Here is a 21,137-nt window from a genome sequence, read left to right on the forward strand (position 1 = left end):
TGCATCAGGGCTTTTAACATGTGTTTTGAAAAATTTACATAACTTGCCTTCACTTTCCTCTTTCTACCCATGGTTCAATTGACCAATATATTACACAATCTAGTCCTTCCTGTTTTCCTTAAATACTCTATAAAGTTCCCTCAGTACTCTTAACTGAGCTTTGGAATCTAAAAATCTTCCTTTTTTTTTTTTTTAAAGTTGGCATCCCAGAATTTTTAATTCAAGAATTCTTGCCCTATTTTTAAATGACTTTATCAGAGCTAATGTGAATCTTATTTCAGGTGAAGTTCTGTGTGTAAGTGCTAAGTTGCTTTAGTCATGTCCAACCCTGTGACCCCATGCACTGTAGCCTGCCAGGCTCCTCTGTCCATGGGATTCTCCAGGCAAGAATACTGCAGTGGGTTGCCATGCCCTCCTCCAGGGGATCTCCCTGACCTTTCCTTAATTAGTACAGTGAGCACAGGTATTTATTTCCTGACTTACTCTTGCCATTCAGGCCTTGAAAGTTTTGGTTGCATTTATTTGGGTTGCATTTATTAGGTATTGTCTCAAGAAACACCTGGAGAAGGCAATGGCACCCACTCCAGTACTCTTGCCTGGTAAGCTGCAGTCCATGGGGTCATGAAGAGTCCGATACGACTGAGCAACTTCACTTTCACTTTTCACTTTCATGCATTGGAGAAGGAAATAGCAACTCACTCCAGGTGGGCTGCCCTCTAAGGGGTTGCACAGAGTCGGACACGGCTGAAGCGCATTAGCAGCAGCAGCAGCAAGAAACACCAGTCAGAAGTCTTGGATTTGATTCTTCAGTCTATGAACTGGAATGGACCTTCAGCCTCTCCAGCGGTGGGGTACTTTCTCTGTGCCACTGAAATCCTTCCAGCCAAATGGCTACAGTTCCCGGTGTCTCCTCTATGATCATCTGATATATTTGTTTTGGTAGGGAAATCACATCCTGAAGATTTCACAATGATTGTTAATTCTAGTCATTTATAATTCCAGTTCCTTCTATCATATACCTCTATTTCAGAATTCCCTTCCTTAACTAACACCGAAACATTAGCTAGAAGGTGAGCTGGATCGAGAATACCCATGTTCTTCCTGTCATCGGAAGGTCACCTCACTCTCTTGTTTACCCTGCAACCTTGAGAGATTACATCTTGTGCTTCTGTTTCTCTCAATCAATCAATCAATCTCAGATTTAAAAAAAAGGCATATCATGTCATTCTGGTATAAATGTACAGATTTTTGTAATGAAAAACTACTCAGGAATTCCTAAGTTTAAGACCATAGACCATAGCAAACATAAACTTGATTTTTATAACTGAAGTTATTTTGGCTACTGTCAGAATAAATGTACCTTTAGTGACCATTCATGACTTTTTTTTTTTTTTTTTTCATGAGTGTTGAAAATAGGGAAAGAGACAGGAACAGCAACAGGAGACCTCAGAGAGACAGACGTGCCCCAAACTACACCCTCGGGGGAGCTGCCTGCAGGGATCTGGTTAAGAACAGGTGGGTAGACATGGGGCTGTGCCTTTCAGCTTGTTTCTCCTTTCCTCTTCAGCCACTCCTCTGATCTACCCAGGCAGTTTGTTCTAAAAGGTCTGGATTGGCTGTGGGGGTATATTCAAATTCATTGGATATTTGAACTGATTATCTTCTCACTTTCACAGTATAGATACATCCTGGGAAGAACTTCACAATATACAGAATATTTTATTTTAATGAAGCAACTAGAAAATCAATGTAAAGAACTATTTAATATTAACACAATCCATTACCAGAAATGCTGTGGAAATTCAGAAAAGAAGACATTGATTGGTATTACTTAGAATTTTCCAAATAATTTTCATACAATGGATAGGATACTAGTGAGACATAAAGAAATGAGATTTGGGGGAGGCAGTTGTTCTAGGCAAGGGGGACCACTCAAGCTAAGGCAGAGCTGGGACTTCCAGGGCACATATTCAGAGGGTAGGAAACAAGCCCATGTGATTGGTTGGAGGCCCTAATTTGAGAATGGTAAGAAGTTGTATAGTGAAAAGCAGATTGAGTTAAAATCTTGACTATGAAATGAGGTGAGATGAGACCCAGTCGTTCAAGGAACTAGATCTAACCCTACAGAGCACTACCAAAGAGTTCTAAAAGAGATGTGTCTTATAAAGGTTAGTCTATAAGCACAGTACTGTACAGATTGAAACAGGAAAAAAATGATGGTCTGGTCATGAGGTTGATGGTAAAGGTCTAGACTAGTGCAACTATTCTATTATTTATAAAAATAAAGTGATGTGAAGCACACTGCAAGGGGAAGAGCTAACTGTGCTTGGAGTCTGCAGGGGAGCCAAGAAGTTTGGGATGAGAAAATGGTAAGGAAATAAGAAAGAGTTCACAATGTTTAATACAATTTCTCCTTCATTTTCATTATAAATTTTATAGTTGGGGCAAATAATCAAATGAAAAAAAAAAAATTGTACTAGATCCTCCTGGAGAATTGAATGTGATTAAAGAAAAGGTCAATAGTTTTAAGATATGGATCAGTTTTGATTCTATAACTCAAAACCGAAGTTGTAAAATTTAGTCAATGATCCTGTTCACTTATACATTGAGTAGCACTTTTTGTGATTTGTATATTAAAGACAAAACACAATAAACTTTAACAAATGGGATTTCAAAATGTTGTTAGTGTTAGTTCATTAGTTCTATTAATTTTTTTATTCCAATGAAAAACAAAAGCAGTATTCTGTTTCACTTTTGCTGCATTAGTTTAGGACAAAGTCCTAATTTTCCAATTTTTTCCTTCTAATGTAAGAACACGGATCTGATTCCCTTTTCCATAACATTTTCTGTGACTGACTTTCTAACAAAGACCTCTGTGACTCTGCTGCTCCTGGGGTGAGAAGGGGTTTCAGATAGAACCTTGACTGAAAGAGGAATTATCTTGCTGCCCAAAAGACTGTACTTTTATAGAAAAAAATGTCTTTTTTTCTCTAAAATATTTCCTGTTACTCATTATCAGATACATACCTCACTGGGTAAGAGGGGTTAATAGTCACCTGCTTGCTGTCTTATTATTTCCCGTCAATTTAAATATAGGCAGGAAACATAATGATATCCCTAGACTCATTGCTACCATCTCCACCGACAGAGAGGAGGACATGATGAAACACTTCTATGCTGGTTCTCCCCAAACCAGGCATGAGTGCAGAGCTGCTTCAAACACTGCTGCTTCATTCCATTCATTCATCTAAGCTTAATGGAACAAAGTATACATGTAGGTATTGAGCATATTACAGATACACATGCTGTACAAAGAGATTTCAAAACTTACAGATCTGCTTCACTGCCTTCAGATGCGAGGAACTATCTTATTTGAATGATGAAAGTAGTTAACACTTACTAGGTAGCAGGGACCATTCTAAATACTTTTTAACATATTAACTCCTTTAAGCCTCACAGTAACCCCACTTTATTATCCCTATTTTCCAGATGAGGAAACTGAAGCTTGTAGAAGTGAAGTGATGTTTCTAAGGGAAGTGACAGAAGCAAGATTGTTAAAGCCTGGCATTTGTTTTCAAGAATCCTGAGCTCCTTGAGCGATTCGTGCCAGGGTTGGAGACCAGTGCCTCTGAACAGGAAAAAAAAGAGCTGCAGAGAGACCCAGCTATGATCACAGAGTCCACAGCTCTGTTAAAGTCTCTGAGGGCCTCAGAAGCAACAAAGCTGATCTCTAGGGGACCAGGTGGATCTAGGACAGGAACAGAGGCCTCCAGGGTCGGTAACTGGTGGAGCCTCCCCATGTGATCAGCTTTGGGTGAGTCTCCACATACCGAGGAATTTTGAGGACCTTGGAGCAGAAGGCCGCCAACAGTTCTTGAGGTGGAATTTGCCACCAGGTGGTCAGAATGAGGCTCAGAGACTTCACTAATTTTGTCTTCAAGTAAGCAACACTGTTTAGCCCACAGGGGTTTGTGGATTCAGACTTATCCTCATTTGAGTAGAATCAACTTTAGAGCCACAAACAATTCACTTTTCCACCACCTGCTTGTAAAAAGTCATCAAAAGTATCAAGTAGAGCAAAAACAATCACAAATAGCTCTTGAGGGCACCTCCCTGGTGGTCCAGTGGCTAAGACTCCAAATCAGGTGCCCGGGTTCAACCCCTGGAACTAGATCAGGGAACTAGATCCCACATGCCGCCGCTGAAGATCCCTAGTGGCAAAACTAAGACCTGGCACAGCCAAACGTAAAAGTATTTGGGAAGCAGTGCATGTGTTACACCTTCCCAGCTTTTCCACATCATCATCTTCCTCAAAAGCTAGGCTTTCAAGAATCAACCGGGTTTATTTTTAAATAGAAAACACCATAAGTTAACAACATGAAAAAGCAACAGTATATCTCCTAAGGGTACTAACTCAGTTCAGTCCAGTTCAGTCGCTCAGCTGTGCCCGACTCTTTGTGACCCCACAGACTGCAGCACGCCAGGCCTCCCTGTCCATCACCAACTCCCGGAGCTTGATCAAACTCACGTCCCTCAAGTTGGTGATGCCATCCAACCATCTCATCCTCTGTCGTCCCCTTCTCTTCCCGCCTTCAATCTTCCCCAGCATCAGGGTCTTTTCACATGAGTCAGTTCTTCGCATCAGGTGGCCAAAGTATTGAAGTTTCAGCTTCAGCATTGGTCCTTCCAATGAATATTTAGGACTGATTTCCTTTAGGATGAACTGGTTGGATCTCCTTGCAGTCCAAGAGACTCTCAAGGGTCTTCTCCAACTCCACAGTTCAAAAGCATGAATTCTTTGGCACTCAGCTTTCTTTATAGTCCAACTCTCACATCCATATGTGACAACTAGAAAAACCATAGCTTTGACTAGATGGGCCTTTGTTGGCAAAGTAATGCCTCTGCTTTTTAATATGCTTTCTATGTTGGTCATAACTTTTCTTCCAGGTACTAACTACCACAATGATATCTATTTTTACATATTATCTTTCACTTGCATAATTTCATGCATTTGCAGTCATGCCTTGTTGACTGTCCCATTTTTTTTTCTGAGCCCATGAATGCTAATGCAGCAGATTATCTTCTAAACTAGAGAATAACAGAAATGATACTATTCAAATGCTCATCAATTATTCGACTGATGCTCCCTCCACTCTTATTTATTATTTTACTGCCACATGTCTTTTTTTTTTTCCTGAAATGCCTTGAGTTTTCCAAATAACCTGAGCTTTTTCAGATAGTTCAGACTTATTCTGGCTAAAAAATAAAAGCAGCAAATTTCCCTTTCATGTTGTCACGGTTGTTCCTCCTCTGCTAGGAATTTGATGGAAAGAGTACAGAGCGAATAAGGCCTCAGTTCTAATCCTCTCCTCACCTACTTTTAGGAGTTTGTGTGCAGATTTACAAACCTTGTAAATTAATAGTTGGCATCAAAATGTGACTGCAAGTGGTGATCCTATGTACCTTACAAAATTGTCAGAATATTATGAAAATCTGATCAAAAACTTTTCAAAACATTTATACAGAACATAGATGTAAACTTTTGCATAGCTAAAATTATGTATCTTTAATGTAATTGCTTTGGCTTTTCCCACCTATCATTTCTAAATAGCTCAACTGAATTTAAGAAATAACTGATATATGCAGCGACCTGTCAAGTGTGGGTACCATTGTCTGGAAGATGTTGAATCAGCTGCAGACCATCCTGAGATAGGTAACATCATTCATGGCATAGCACCAGTAGGTAGAGGGAATGCTTTAAATCCAAGTAGATGGACTACTTTCTATCTACTCAATTTTAGAAAAAGGTATTGAACTGTCATTAAGAAAAAATTGATAGCTATTGTATAAATTTCACAGATGTTTACTCCATTATCTTTTTTGTTATTTATGCAGAACTCATGTTTCACTTATGAAACAGCACTAAGTTGACCACAGAGCAACAGGAGTTACTAAGAGCAAGCTTTTGTGATCCTGTTTTTTTCTTTTTCTTGTTTTAGAGAAGTTATCACTGTCTTCTGTTGTTAGTCTTTGTGAACCTGACTGCTTCTAGAATGGCCTCTTCTTAATCAAAATTAAGGACATAAACATTGAACATAAAAGCAAATTAAGCGGATGTCTTATCTTAAAATTACTTGATGGAATCATCTAGAATTTATCTTATCTCTAAAGGAATGAATTTGTTTAGTGGAGGGGCGGGAGGTTCTTTGGTTGTTTTATTAGAAAATTTATCACAAACTTATACGTGAGTGATATTTGGCTCAAGTGAAATCAGAGGGTTGCACATCAATCATAGTTCAATAAAAACTTAAAAAAAAATTCCTTTAATGAAATCAGAGGGGGAAAGTGACCTTAGAGACAGTGGTAGTTAACAATAAAAGGCCACAAATTACTTGACATTCCTGACATTGAAAAGCGCTTGGGACTGCTCTGATGAATAGAGTATGGTAGACAAAATACTGTGGTTTCCTACCTACATCATGAAAGGTTATGCTTTCTGTCTCTTTCTTTCTGGAGGAAGTCAGACATCAAGGAAGAGGTCCTGCTACCCTGAGACAACACACACTGGAGAAGCAACACCCAGCCATAGCCAGTCTCCAGCGCAGCCCCGTGAGTGACCTCTGGGGCGCCTTGGCCAGCTAGCCCCACCTGACATCTGGACTGCAACTGCATCCGAGTCCCAGGTGAGACCTGCCCAGCCAGCCGAGCCCTTCCCAGGACCCTGACACGTAACCATGAGCAAAGGAAAATGAAATGCCCCTAAGCTTGGGGATCATTTTTCACACAATAATATTTGCTGGAGTAGTAGTCCTAAAGTTAATTTATGTGACTCTTAAGTAGACGGTAAGGCTAATATACAATATTCAAGCTATAAAAATTCCTGCTCTTGGTTTCATCATTCATTAAACTTGTGATCTAGCCAAAGTGTCATTTAATGCCTTGGTTCCTTTGTCTATAAAATGTCCATCTCTTTAGAGTTACTCTAAAGTTTAAGTGAGAATCCATGTAGAAATCCTTATAGAAGGGGGCATGAGAAGCATTATCCTCCTATTAGACATAACCGATAAGTGGAAATTATAATGCAAATATCTTATAATAGAGATGTGATGTTAGTTTTTCTTACAGATCAAATTTTCAGAGAGATATTTAAGCTATTGCCTATTTTCTGTAATGATATTTATTGTTGGATTGAGGGAGTGAAAGAATACAAATTCAATCAAAGTACATGAAAGCATGTGCCTACTTAGAGTTTCATTTTCTTCTCTCTTCTTATTGTGATATTACTCTGCATGATGTATTATGGGTTTTAGGAGTGATTTGTATTCATCATAAAAATTCCCTTCAGTATTATTAGAGCCCATTGTGGGATGCTTAGAACTGTCTGAAAGTCATTCGTCATTCAGAATGTATGATGAAACCACGGTTAGGCAGCTCCCAGCCACTGTCACATTTACACTTCTGGAAAACAACATAGTGAAACAACATTTGGGAAGGAAGTGACCTTGATGCTTTCATGTCATGCTATTGTGATAAATATCACCAACGCTAGAACTTTTTAACATCAATCCTATCGAGAATCAACTGCTACGACATCTGAAGAGCTACATCCCCACACTTTATTTCTGACTATTTCCCTTGGAATGTAAATGAGCTGTTTCTCGCAAGCATGGTCCTTGATGTGACATTGGAGTGTACTTTCGTTTGCTAAGGTCTTTCAAGAGACAAAAAGCTGCAATCTTCAGACTGGGTTTCTGGGAATTATATATGTAAAGAGAGAGCCAGACTTCCGTTTCTGTATAAGGAGGAGACTTGCTGAGTGAAGAAACTGAGTTGCCCCCTGGAATGAGCCTCATGGGTCTGAACGGCTGCTTCAAAAGGGTGTCCAACACATAGTGAGGCCAAACAGACCCAAACATGAGAGCTTGGAGGAGAAAAAGGTTTACAGCAGGGCTGAGCAGGGAGAATTTTAGCAAGGAGCCTGCGTCCACCCTTCCACTCCTCACCCCCAAAACCCTGAACTCCCCAAGGGGCTTTAGCAAAGCATTTTTAAAGGCCAGGTAAAGGAAGGATGTTCTCACTCACAGTACTCTGGCTGATTTTGAAGTCACAGGGCAGTTAACATTATCAATCCTTAGGCACCAGAAGGTCTAGGGGCTACATACTCATGACCATCAGGTAGGTAATGTCTTCCATTTGATGGTGGTTTTAGCAACTGAAAAACTCAGCAAATACACATGAGATACTATTATCTTCAGAGAAGAACTACAGCAGAGGATACGGGGCTAGGGTCTGTCCCAGGAAGTCCTGCTGGTCACAAGGGAAGTTGGGCTTCTCTGTCCTTACAGGTATTTACCATTTCCCAAGTCATAGATCAGAGAAGGCGATGGCACCCCACTCCAGTACTCTTGCCTGGAAAATCCCATGGATGGAGGAGCCTGGTAGGCTGCACTCCATGGGGTCGCGAAGAGTTGGACATGACTGGGCGACTTCACTTTCACTTTTCACTTTCATGCATTGGAGAAGGAAATGGCAACCCACTCCAGTGTTCTTGCCTGGAGAATCCCAGGGACGGGGGAGCCTGGTGGGCTGCCGTCTATGGGGTCGAACAGAGTCGGACATGACTGAAGCATCTTAGCAGCAGCAGCAGCAGCAGCAGCATAGTCATAGATTACACAGGATAAAGAGGAGATACCGGTTTCTCATCATCCTGGTGGTGCTGCTGTCTTACATTTGTGTGAGTGGGGAATCATGCAGTTTATCTATACTGCTTGTGTGCTTGCCACCTTTTTCCTGAAAGTGATAGAGGGAAAAAAAAGCCAAAATCAACCTTTGTCTAGAATCTTTAAGACAGTGCCAACTCTCATTTTGGAAGAGTAGAAATTATTTTATTAAGTGTTATTGTTTTCCAGTACCAAAACTAGTTCTTCAATGCAAAGTACAAAGTGTGAAACTTTCTTGTAAAAAAAATCCTCCATGATTCTGAGGAAGAAGAAAAGCGAAATTACAGGAATTCAGAGGCCCCCTAATTTGGAGGCTTGTTATTTATCCCAGGCTTATTTCTCCTTCTTCTCTCCTGCTGGCCCCTCCCCCACTGTAATCAGTCTCTCATTGCCAAACACACTCTGAGACTTATCACAAATTACTACCACTGCTAGGAATGCACTTTCCTGAGGTTCCAACAGTTGAGAAAGCCCTAACTTCTGTAAGTACTCCATTGAACTCTAATTTCCAAATTTTCCGAAATGTTCTCCAGCCAGAATTCTATGTCCCTCAGACATACCTCCAGGGGAATCTGTTTATACTTCTTATCAGTTGTTTCTTGTCAACTGTATTTTATCATTCATTATATTCTGTGTTTGAAATTAAAGATGCTTAATATGTTGGTTGCCAAGAATTGTAAAAGATCTGAGATTTTGTCTCAATACAATCTAACAAGTGTGCCTTAGCAGTTTCATGACTTGCTGGAAGACATGAAACTCCTGGGTCAGAAACAAAGGACTTCATTACCCACAGATAGAGCAGTAGCCAGAGTATCTGTATGTGCACCATTTCTCTGAACCCTGAATCCCACCAGGTGCCTTGAAGAAGGTAGGTGTTGCCTGCGTAGGCAGTAGGTTGCATAATGGAAAGGAAACCATGTCCTTTATAATGAGCAGTTAGTCCACCTGACGTTTGCCCAGAAGAACACATTATTTTTATTATAGTGGATGGTACACAGATATGCCCTTGCTGCAGAGACAGCTCTCTCTGCTGTCTTCCAAGTCTATTCACTGTGCAAACCTCCCAGGAAAGGCAACCAGCACCTCAGCTCTCCAGACACCAAGAAATGTGGCTGATTCATGGAATAGTCTCTCAATGTAAGTTTCCTCCATTTTGCTCATAAGTCTTTCTGTCTGTTCATTATGGCCTTATAACCTAGGAAGAATGTCTTATTCATATTTTTAATAGAATAAACATTGTTTCTTAAAGAAAGTTCATCCAGCCTTCTGAGTAAATGGAGTTATAGAGCAAGGCTGTTAAGAATCTCCTCTGTCTACACCCTAGATTTTAAAAGAATCTACCTTGCTGATAGCAGAATGGAAACCAGTGAGTATGTATTTCAATGTTGAGCATACAGCCTCCCTATTATACTTAGATTTTCTCTTTGGAGACGATTTACTCTTAGGGCTTCCAAATTCTATTTCATCCAATCCTTGCCACAAGCAAAGTGCCTCCTACTTTCTTATTCCCAGCTTCATCAAGACCAGAGCCCAGGCAAAGAAGGTTCATTTCACCAGGGTGTAAATACCGATGACAGCTTTAGTGTTACCCATCTGAGACTGACAGTAAGCTAAACAAGAAGGAAATATAAGTTGGGTAAATGTGAGCAGTTGCTAGCTACCCTAATTAATAGAAATGTTGACTGTTGTTCCTGAAATCGTACATTCACACTACACTGATGAACATCTGCCCTTCCTGTGTATAGGAGTAAGCTTGGGAAATGAATCCCAACGATACAGGGACATTAGTTAATATTCAAATAGTCAAGAGCAAAAATACAGCACTGTGGCTATCACATAAGCCTTAGCTTTTCCATTTGAAAGCAGGTATAAAGTAACACCAAATAGTTTTGAATCACAGACAAGAAAAAAATACTTGCTCCTGCCAAGACAAACATTTGGCATAATCTTTTTCTAAGGAAAACTTTCTGCATAGCCACAAACATTTTTTTTTTTTAATGAACACTGAGAGTGTCAAGAGAGTTTGAAAGGAAGCATAATTATTACTTAGAGACCAAAAAGGAAGATGACTGTCTTTTAACAGGAGAAATATGCCTGAGTATGAGAGGTAACTAGGTGGATTTTATTTAAAAAAAAAAAAATCAAAGAATGCCTAGGGCATATACTACATTATATTTAATATAAAATTTGCATGGAAGTTGCTAGAATTCCCAGAAATGCTTTCAGTAGCATGTCATTTTGCAGCTTTATATGTATAGAGACGATTATGACAATTATTGGCCAATTTTAGTAATTCATATTCACCGCAAAATATCAAACCCTGCAGTTTCCACGCCCAACTTCACTCAACATTCAGATCATTTCAAAGTTACCACCTTGGGGTGGACCTGTGATCCCCAACCTAAACCTGCAACTAGACACTACCAGTCAGTCTGAGGGATCTCACCGCTCTGATGGTTTACTGATGACTCCTCCCTCCGCAGCCTGCCCACATCCCTCCCCCACCACACACTCTGTGAGCTTCACTGGGGTTGAGCCATGCCGGTCCCTTCATAGCTCCATCTCCTGGGCATAGGAGATGCCCAGAAAGATAAAGCTAAAGAAATAACCAAAGGACAAATGGGTCCCTCGTTTTACTCTTTAGGGCCCTGCTTTCAGACCTCTTTCCGTCCATAGGATCCTTGGTAGCTGTCAACCCTTCTCAGCAGTGTGCTGGCAGAGGGCGTTTTCTCTAAACCCATCGGCCACAGGCGACATCTTGGTCTGGCGAAAGGGGAAGAAGGCCCTTTCACAGGTGCAGTCACAGTGACTGGAGTTTTCTCTTTCTCGTGATTTTCCTTCTCTTCACTTGTTCCTTGGTTTTCACTGTTTCCTGAGTGTAGAGCGCGTCACTCCTGGCTGCCCTGGGACACCTTGGCAGTTCACCCAGTTCACAAACCGCCTTCCTGTCGGCCTTGCCTCCTGCTGCCACCACTCAGGCCCCAGAAACTCGTGTGTGGTGTTTGCTCCCAGACGTGCTCCACACGTGCACTCACGTGGTGTGTCTGTAACATGTCTTGTACATATTGTGATCTGATAAGTACGTAGAAAAGAGGGATAAGGGCCTGGAGAGAATGCAGGACTATGGGTTCTCACTTTTCAAAAGCAAATATTAATTTTATAAGGGCAATTTCAGAAAATAAATCAAATTTTTCTATTCAGTGTTTGGGTTAGGTCCCATAAAATTTGAGCTCTATCAAATCTCAGATTATTTGAGCCACATCAAGTTTTGGATTGGTCAGTCTTTCTGGACCTGGGCAGAATTCTAGTCAGGAAAAATATCTATGCATCCCTCTCATGGTGCACTCCAGAGAATGCATGTATTTTGTTTGCTTCTGGTATTATTTCTAGCACAGATTGTACTCCCATCCTTCTGTCTCCCTCCACTCTTGCTAAGTTCCTGCTCCTTTCACATTTTCTGCAGAAGTGGATTTCCTGAAGGAAAAATCAGGCGGCAAGCAAAGTGCTGTTAGCACAGGAATTGACCAAGGACGGAGCCACGCATTTTGCAACTGGTTCTGGAATCCATCTCCATGTAGATCAAGGTCTACTTCCCTCTGTGTCCCCAGGGTTTTCCTGACTCATCTTGCAGATCAAACTGGTTCCTGGGAGCCTGAGGTGTATTGTGAAGGACAGAGAAGGATGTGTTTAGGAGAGGTGTCAGCCCCACATACAGAAAAAGTTACTTAGCATTGGCAAGTTTTCTTCACTGCTTGGCAAGCTTTCCTCCTTTTCCTTATTTATCTATGCTGTTTTTTTCCCCAGGTATGTTTCTAATGCTCAGAGAAGTTACCGGTGGTTTCCTGCTCTGTTTTCTCATCAGTTTTCTCATTTCTTTCTCATTCGTTTCATCTCCCGTTTCTGTTCTCTAAGGCAGTAAGATGACTGTCTGGTCTCTTCTTGGCTCTCATAAAGCCTCATTAATTTGAAGAGACTGCTACGTTGCAAATAGGGAGGCCTCTTGAGAATGATTGTTGGGTGGGCAAACAGTGGTGTGTGCTGCAGGAAATTGACGAATTGGAGCCTGATGATATTGTTATAGACCAAGGGAATGCCAAGAGGAAGGCAAGCCAGGAATTCTCATCTGAGAAGGCTGCATTTGTGTTGAAATACCAGTAATCAACTAAATAGGCCTCAAGACTATTTATATTTGTGGAAATTCTTCTGTAAATAAAGCAAAAAGTATATTCAATATGGTGCTGAAAATAATTCAGAAGTTGTCATTTCTGACAAAAAAAAAAAAAAGAACAAATCTAGCAACCAGCAGTCCTTATCTAGGAAAACTCCAGATCCACTATAGCAGGTCAGAAACATTTGTTGTCTTTAGTTTTCTGTTCTGTGAAGAATTTGAAGGGCCCAGTTTAAACCACAACACCCTGTCTCAAGGCTTTATATCACCATGATATCCCAATATTATACAAAGATACGGTATATAATTCCTTACACAAAGAACTCAAATTTAACACCCAGCCATCCCTTTCTGCCTGGTTCTTATAAATAATCATCAAGTTTCCTGTTAAATCTTACCTCCGTAAGTAGGTTCTTTATCTCACAAAGTTTAGAGGGATGTATCCTTGCCTCAAAAATATGGATAGCATTTTACACTTTTAAAAAATTTTTGTTATTTGAACTAGATTTGAACATTTTACATTTTAACGGTGATTCAAATTCTCTCAGGGTGGTAAAAAGATAAAGGTGGTTTACCAGGAAACACAGGAAACCTTTATGTTTAAAAAATAATAAGCTATTATGAAACAAATACTGAACTCAACTTCACCAGATGACTCTGAAAGATTCATGAGTACTTAAGACTTCATCCAGTAATTTACAACACAAAAAAACAAAACATGAAGACATGCATTTTCTGCAGATATTATCCAGTCATTATCTCAAATCTCTCTCCATGTGGCAGTAAGACCCTGGTCTTTCTGAGACATGATCGACTGCCTGATAGTAAGAAAAAACAGAAGGGATCAAGTGTCATGAAGCAAACCTTCCAATAACTCAAGTGTGGAATGAAATCGGGTAGGACATCACACTGACTTTCTCAATTTATGTCTCTTTTAAAAACAAAAATTGACATTTGCATGGTAGTCTTTCAGCAAATTTGGCAGAAAAAAATCCAACTTAGTTATTTCAGAAGAATTCTACCTCTCTTAAAAAAAAGTTTTTAGAGACCCATCAATGATAAGAAATATCTTTCAAGGCCTCCCTCAAACACTGTCACATTTACCGGGTGACACTTTCTTCTACTTCTCATAACTTATCTGACACACTAGCGTATCAGCAATATACTACAGGGAAGATAATTGGAATCAAGAAAGCTAATCCACCTTTCTGCTTCAGCTGTCAGAGAGGGAAAAAAAATGAAGTCACAGCAAATACTTTTAAAAGCACAACAGTGGAATGTCAATTCCCTGACTCAGCAGCCCAAACAAAAATGGCAAATCTATTCACAAAGCTGTAAGAACCTGCCACAGCTGGTGTTCAGTGGCATAATATGCTTTTATAGCTAACTTGAATGGAAGTCGTAGGAAAGAGCGATGTGACAGACCCCTCGCCCCAACCTCCAAGGAAGGCTGCAAGGCACTGCATGCCCGTCTGGCGTCCAATAAATCCAGCCGAGTTAAAGCATAAATCTAGGACTCCGGTCTAATAGAGCAAAAGTTTCAGGAAAGTGATTTCAAGTGTAAGAAAGGACAGTGACTTCCAAATAAATCTAGTTGAAAGCTGTGTTTCTTGGCCAGAGCTAATCAGGGAGCCACGTGGGTGCAGTCCAGGTCTTAACCCCGTAATATTCACACACCCTCGTCCTCCTGGTGCGGCAACGCAGATTCCTAAGCATCACACAGAAGCAAGCGTGCTGATTACAGAAACCTCTCTGAGTGGAAGACAAAAAAAAAACCTTGACGATGAATATATTGTTCCTGTTTATATCATATCAAAAAAGTGAATCTTTGAAGGTATAATTATTTTTCTAAGGACAGTTCTCACAAGAAGTTTTCTCTTCCTCCTTCTGTCTGTCTCTTTCTGGATATTGAGTCTCTGACTTAGGCACATCTTCCCACCTTACCAAGATGCATGACATGCTGTCCCAAAAGCTGAAGAGTATTTTCTTATGGGGAGGAGAATATCCAGATATCCACCAGCTAGCAGTCACTTCTTGAAAGGCAGCGGAAAGCCACAGTGGCTATCAGCTGCTGGGCACTTTCGGTTAGTCCCACCTACTGTAACTGCCTCTGACCTGGCTGAGTAAGTGGGTGGATGTAGCTAGATGCTAAAATTGGCTCATCAAAGTCCAGAAGTTGAAAATTTTTTTAATGTTCAAGTATCTTTATTTTGTTTTCTACTTTGACTCTGAAGCACTTAAAGGGAAAGAATCTAGGAAAAAAGATTTTTAAATGAAATTTTGAAGTTGAACATTTTGAAGACTGGGTTCAGGATCCTGCCTGCTGTCAAGATGACACCCTGTTATCACACGTGTGCAAAACACCCAAACACAGATTATTGCAGACTCATTCACAACCTGCCATGTCTTAACTATTTAACTGTCATGTACCGATATCAACAAAGACCAGTTTTTGCTATGAAAAAATGTTTTTACTGTCCAAGTTTTAGTGTAATTAATTTTTTCCTCTAACCTCAGGCTTAAGAGAACAAGGTCTTTGTGCCTATAGAGACCGCTAAGAAGCCTGCCCTCCCTTGCCCTTTACACGTTAAACCACCCTCATCAGCCACCTTAGCTATGGAATATCCTTTATGTTTGCAAAATTCTCTTATGATCAATTCTAAAGTTGTTCCATGGAAGAGTTTTATTGCTTCCTACCTTTTTTCTTTTATATGAAGATATCTATTGATTTCCTACTAACATTAAAGCATTACACTTGAAACTGGGGAGAAAACTTAAGACAGAAATAGTTCTCCATCTTATCATCTAGGAGGGACAATTATAGGCAATAATAATTTAGGGTGATTATTTGTGTTTAATGTGATTGTTCAGGAACCCTTAGGAAGGACACTTAACTGGACTACAGTAGTGAGGGAAAGCTATGCCGCTGTTGCTAAGTTGCTTCAGTAGTGTCAGACTCTGTGCAGCCCCATAGACGGCAGCTCACCAGGCTCCCAGTCCCTGGGATTCTCCAGGCAAGAACACTGGAGTGGGTTGCCATTTCCTTCTCCAATGCATGAAAGTGAAAAGTGAAAGTGAAGTCGCTCAGTCGTGTCCGACTCTTAGCCACCCCATGGAGTGCAGCCTACCAGGCTCCTCCGCCCATGGGATTCTCCAAGCAAGAGTACTGGAGTGGGTTGCCATTGCCTTCTCCTGAGGGAAAGCTATGACAAACCTACAAACCTAGACAGCATATTAAAAAGCAAAAACATCACTTTGCCGACAAAGGTCCATATAGTCAAAGCTGTGGTTTTTCCAGTAGTCGTGTACGCATCTGAGAGTTGGACCATAAAGAAGGCTAAGCGCCAAAGAATTGATGCTTTCAAACTGTGTGCTGGTGAAGACTCTTGAGAGTCCCTTGGACAGCAAGGAAATCAAACCAGTCAATCCTAAAGGAAATCAGTCCTGAATATTCAGTGGAAGGACTGATGCTGAAGCTCCAGTAATTTGACTACCTAATGTGAAGAGCCGACTCATTGGAAAAGACGCTGATGCTGGGAAAGACTGAGGACAGGAGGAGAAGGAGATGATGGTTTAGATGAGGATTAGATGGTTAGGTAGCATCACCGAGCCAATGGACATGAGTTTGAGCAAACTCCGGGAGATAGTGATGGACAGGGAAGCCTAGCGTGCTGCAGTCCATGGGGTCACAGAGTCAGACAGGACTTAGCAATTGAACAATAGCAGTGAGGGAAAGCACTCTGTAAGAAGTGATGGCCTTTACTGTAGGAGGAGGGGAGGCAGAGGAGTGATCCTGGTGAAGAAGGTCTGGCTGGAGACAGAATGTGAGGAGTGGGGACTTGTGAAACCTGGGCTTGGTGGTGTGAGCAGGGACCACGGTACAGATTAGCTAGCCCTCTATCCTAGCACTGAAGTAATCACTTGAGATTTACACATGCCGTCACATTTGGGTTTGTGAAAATTTGCTCTGGAGTTTGGAGACTGGATTAGAGAAGAGCCTTGAATCCAGTTTAGAATATCAATCAGTTCAGTGCCTGTTAGAATAATCTCCATGGAAGAAAGTGATGGCCAAGCTAAGGAACTGCTGCTGCGAATGGAGAGAAACATACAGATTTGAAATATTTAAGAGGTAAATGTGATTGGCTCTGTGTGATGACAGACAAGTGTCGAGGTCTTGAGCAACCGGGTGGATGGTGTTGTCAGCCCTTGAGATAGGAAACATTGTAGGAGGGACATGTTCGGTGGGAAAAGTGAGTTCCGTTTGTAACGGATGAGTCTGAGATGACTGCGGGCCATCCCAGTGGAGCTTTCCAGGAGGCACGTCAGAGCTTCCTGCTATGTTAGCAGAATACAATATGTAATCACTGTGACACACCAATTCCAGGTCGTGTTGTGGAATTCTTTGATTGCTGGCTTTCTTCTCCATTCGACAGTAAGCTCTCAGAGAGCAGAATCTTGATCTGTTCTGACTCACCATTGCATGCCCCTGACCTAGCACAGTGCCTGGTAGATGGTCGGAGCTCAAGACATGTTCCATTCATCCTGTTCCCTGTGGGAATAAAATGCTGCCATTCGTATGCAATAAGTGACAAAACATTTAGCAAGTTCAATGTTCATTTTCTCCAGTTGTTAGCTTCCTTTTGGATTTTAACTCTGATGGTATGTGGCTAAGAAATCAACTATTGCATTCAGATGTATTCTTAAGTTTCCATTTGCAGAATCTTTCAACTTACATGACAGTTGCTTATCTATTGCTGTGTAAGAAATCCACGCAAAACTTAGCTGTTTAAAAACAGAAGTTAAACTTTTTATGTAAAGGGTCATATAATAAATAATTTAGAAATCTCTGTTGCAATCACCCCACTCTGCCCTTGTAGTACAAAAGCAGCTATCGACAGCACACAAGTAGGGGAATGCATTTGTGCCCACATAAACTCTGTTGACGGACACTGACATCCCAACATTATACAATTTTCTTGTGTCGAAAAACATTATTGTCATTTTAAGTTTCTTCCACCACTTAATAATGTAACATCCCTTCTTAGCTCACAGACCGTACAAAAACAGACAGTGGGCTAGATTTGGCCCAAGGGCCAACAGCAACATTTATATTATCTTTATCTGGGGAAGTGGAACCGTAGTCAGGAGCCAGGCTACAAGAATAAGGAGCTTTAGTTGGGGTCTTAAGAATTGCAGTTCTGGAGACACAAACTCAGGAAAAACCGAGAGAGGCTTCCAGGGAAGGGAAGAGTCAGGGGCTTATAAAGACAAAAGCCACAAGGTTGTTAAAGATGCCTGGCAAAAATCATGATTGACATGTCAGGAAGTACTTGTCCTTAGGGAATCAGCAGGCACTTTAGGGTAGGGGTCCGCTAAGTATCTTGAGTTCCTGGCAGATGTTCTAGATGCCTTCGTTAGGATAGTAAATGGTCAGAAGGCCAGATTCCCTCCAGGCTGAGAGGCGTGAGTCATAGTCTCTCAGTGAGCTCCCAGCTCCATTCCAGAGAGCTCTCTAAGCAGTACTGACTCCTCTTCGATTTTTCCACTTGCAGAAGGAAAGAATTAAGACAGACCTCAGCGGGGTGATTCTCCTGCCCCTCTCAGTGTTGAGGAAAGCTGCTTGGTAGCACTTGGCTTTGGCTGTGCTGGCGTGGAGGATCTTAGCCTTATTCAGACACCTGGCACCTTGGTGGGAATGCCTGGGGAGAGCTGGGCTCAGCTGGGATCGCGACTGCAATCACTGAACTGGCTTCCAGAGAGCTTCAAGATGAGCCATATGCATCCTGGCGGAGGGTAAGCCATGTTCCATGTGTAAAGCGAGTCAGGCTTTGAGAGGATGGATGACGCTTATCAGCAGGAACAGAGTAACATGGTGTCCACTTCTTAGTTTCCTAAGAAAGCGCTTATGCTAATACACACTGTTGGGTTTTGTACAACTGTTTACTTTTCATCTGATCCTTTGCTATTTTTCTCCATCCTTCAATTGCCTTTCCTTTTCAGTTCAAAACAAGCCTGCAGAGTCAATGCTGAAGCATAATCCTGTATTAATTTATGGGCTGTGGTGTGGCTCACCAGAAATGAAACGCTCTGGTCCCATGAAATCCTAATCACTCTCCCAGCCAGCAGGTGCCAAAGTTAAAGCATTTCCAGGGAAGTGAACAAGAACGTTTAATAAGACCAGGGCTGGGGACTGGTTGCATTTTAGTCAGGGAGAGGGAAGTGCTGAACCGCTGATCAAAGCTTAGCCGGGGGAGGCAACTCTGTTGGGCTTCAACTCAGTGGTAAAGGCAGTCACTTCAAATCCATGGTCAGTTCAATTCAATTTATGAGAGACTTACCCTGTTATTTCTGTATTGCATACCAAGCAGAGAGGATCTGAGCAGGCTTATGAAAAATCTCCCAGGTAAAAGAGAGAATATAAAAATTGTGCCCTGTGTGAGTACTTTCAACTACCCCTGACCCTTTGAGCCCTTCTCCCAAAGTAGATCAGAATCTCAGAAGAGGAGAAGGGCCTCTGGGGAGGCCTGTGTGTCTGGGGTGGATGGCTCCCATCCCAGCCCTGCAGAAGAGTTCTCTCTGATGCCAGAAGAGTGTGGGAAAGCCCTTCCTATTAACTGCTGACCGAGGGTAGCTGGAGCAAAAGCAGGTTTTAGGAAAACTCAACTTGGATGTGCTGGGATTAATGAACTTCTTGAATATACAAATGGCTATGGAAGGGTTTTCTAAAATCTAAGAACAGTGCACAGAAGGACATCTTGAAATTCATTGCAAAGCCAAGATAAGGTATAATATGCCTTAAAGATGAATATAATTTAGTTTAGTTTTGATTGTCAATTATGCCAAGGCAAAACAACTTCTCAAAGCTGGTAAAAATTTTACACGTCTCCTAATAGCAGATGGAAGTTATACCCAATAGAGTGTAAACCAAAAATAATAATCAAAAATTTGCTGATGTAGTATTAGATTCACCTTGGCAGGAACTATATCTTCTTAATGATGTTCAATGTATAGTGATGTTAGAATCAGCTTGTTTCCCTGAATTCATTCTTACCGTGTCAGGCAGAAAACTGCCCATTTTAATTTTTAGTTTAATCTTGGTTTTGAATGTCAGTTTTATTTTAAAGGGATTTAAAAAGTGATGTGAATGAAATAGCTCATCTAATGTGTAAGTATGATAGCATAGAAAATTTAGAATTAAACTTAAACATTGACTGTAGTACCACTTTTAAGTTGTATACAGTATTTAGAAATATTGATACATTTAATTGCAAATATAGTAATAGTCATCTTAGCCAGTCAGGCTTTGCAAAGATGTACACAGAAAAGCCTGTGAGACATTTGTGTATGTTGTAATATGAACAGGGAAAGGACTGGGAAGATGTTTACAAGGTTTGAGTAAGAAAGAAGGGAAGAAGGTGAGGGAAGATTTTGAACTGGGCCAATACATACTCAGACAATAATCCAACAGGGAGAGGAGGAAGAGATGGCGTCTATGTGGCAGGAGGTGTCTGTGTGTGTTTTGTTTATTCTTTCTCACTGGCTAATGAAATGATAATGAATTGTCTAGATCTGTAAGACGACAGAAGGAAACCCTTCAGGGGCTTTTGTGTTTGATGCCTTCTGTTGGTCTACCATGAAAGAATAGCTACAAGAATATTTAACAAGTGAAGTCCTCCAATCCCTTTCCTTCTTTCAACCAGTTTTGTCAGAATCATAACACAAATTATTCAGTTTTAGAAAGCAAAGCTGTTAAAGAATACGACTGCTAATGGAGCACTTGAAAGCCATCCTTGTTTTGACAAGCCTGGTTCAAATAGTATTTGTGGGCACAAGAGCATGGTTTGTTTTTATCTGCATCCAGACAACTTATCCCAGGAAAAGTTTTGTGCATGATTTTTTAAAAGAAATACCGTCTAGAGTTTTGACAGTGTTCTCGGCTGATAATCCTTAACCAATTAAAGTGGACCCACCGGAGACCTTGTTCATAAAAGATTTACCGAAAAGTCACAGTGTAGTTGAATTCAAAATGAAGTGTAAAGATAAGTGAGCATTTCTGAATAATAACCTATTCAGTAAAAGACAAAACATATCACTTCAAAATACAATGGAACAGCATTTAAAACGATATCTTGGGAGACATTTCTCTCCCCCAACAACTCTTTAGAATAAACAGATTTCTTCAGGGTTACTTTGAAAGTCGGAAAGCACTTAATAGGTAATTGGGTTGACAGTCGCCCTGTTTTGAGACA

At 40.9% G+C, this 21,137-nt stretch overlaps 1 long non-coding RNA gene across 2 annotated transcripts in view; it reads left to right on the forward strand.

Annotated features, from left to right (window-relative positions):
• LOC101904157 (uncharacterized) overlaps window positions 1-21,137 on the forward strand; it is a 27,946-nt gene continuing 6,809 nt past the window's right edge. The window contains exons 1-4 of one of the 2 annotated variants that reach the window (XR_815907.4): window positions 1-1,515; window positions 5,612-5,713; window positions 6,517-6,683; window positions 18,441-18,681. This is a non-coding gene — a long non-coding RNA (uncharacterized lncRNA). The remainder of the gene's footprint in view (window positions 1,516-5,611; window positions 5,714-6,516; window positions 6,684-18,440; window positions 18,682-21,137) is intronic. The other variant, XR_001495261.3, reaches the window with a different exon arrangement.

The sequence above is a fragment of the Bos taurus genome, chromosome 27 (genome assembly GCF_002263795.3).
Source record: "Bos taurus isolate L1 Dominette 01449 registration number 42190680 breed Hereford chromosome 27, ARS-UCD2.0, whole genome shotgun sequence".
In the NCBI taxonomy this organism is placed as follows: Eukaryota; Metazoa; Chordata; class Mammalia; order Artiodactyla; family Bovidae; genus Bos; species Bos taurus.